Source organism: Meleagris gallopavo, chromosome 1, assembly GCF_000146605.3.
Source record: "Meleagris gallopavo isolate NT-WF06-2002-E0010 breed Aviagen turkey brand Nicholas breeding stock chromosome 1, Turkey_5.1, whole genome shotgun sequence".
NCBI lineage: Eukaryota > Metazoa > Chordata > Aves > Galliformes > Phasianidae > Meleagris > Meleagris gallopavo.
The window spans coordinates 164,255,935-164,256,211 of NC_015011.2; positions in this window are offsets into that span (position 1 = coordinate 164,255,935).

Consider the following 277-nt stretch of genomic DNA (forward strand, 5'->3'; position numbering starts at 1 on the left):
GCTTGCGCTTCTCTGCCTGCGCTTCTCGCCTGCGCTTCTCTGCCTGCGCTTCTCATCTCAGCGTTGTGGTAAGGCCGATCCACTATCAATTTCACATTCTCTCTCCTTATAAAATTCTGTTGATACCATATTTAGTAAATTACTTTGTTTTACCTCAGATTGTTGCCACTGTTTTCAATTATTTCGGGGTCCCTTATTTCTTTTTTTTTCCCGGGGGCGCGGATCCGCGGATCCCTCCGCCCTTCTAGTCACGGAACCGGGCCGAACCAGCCCGTAA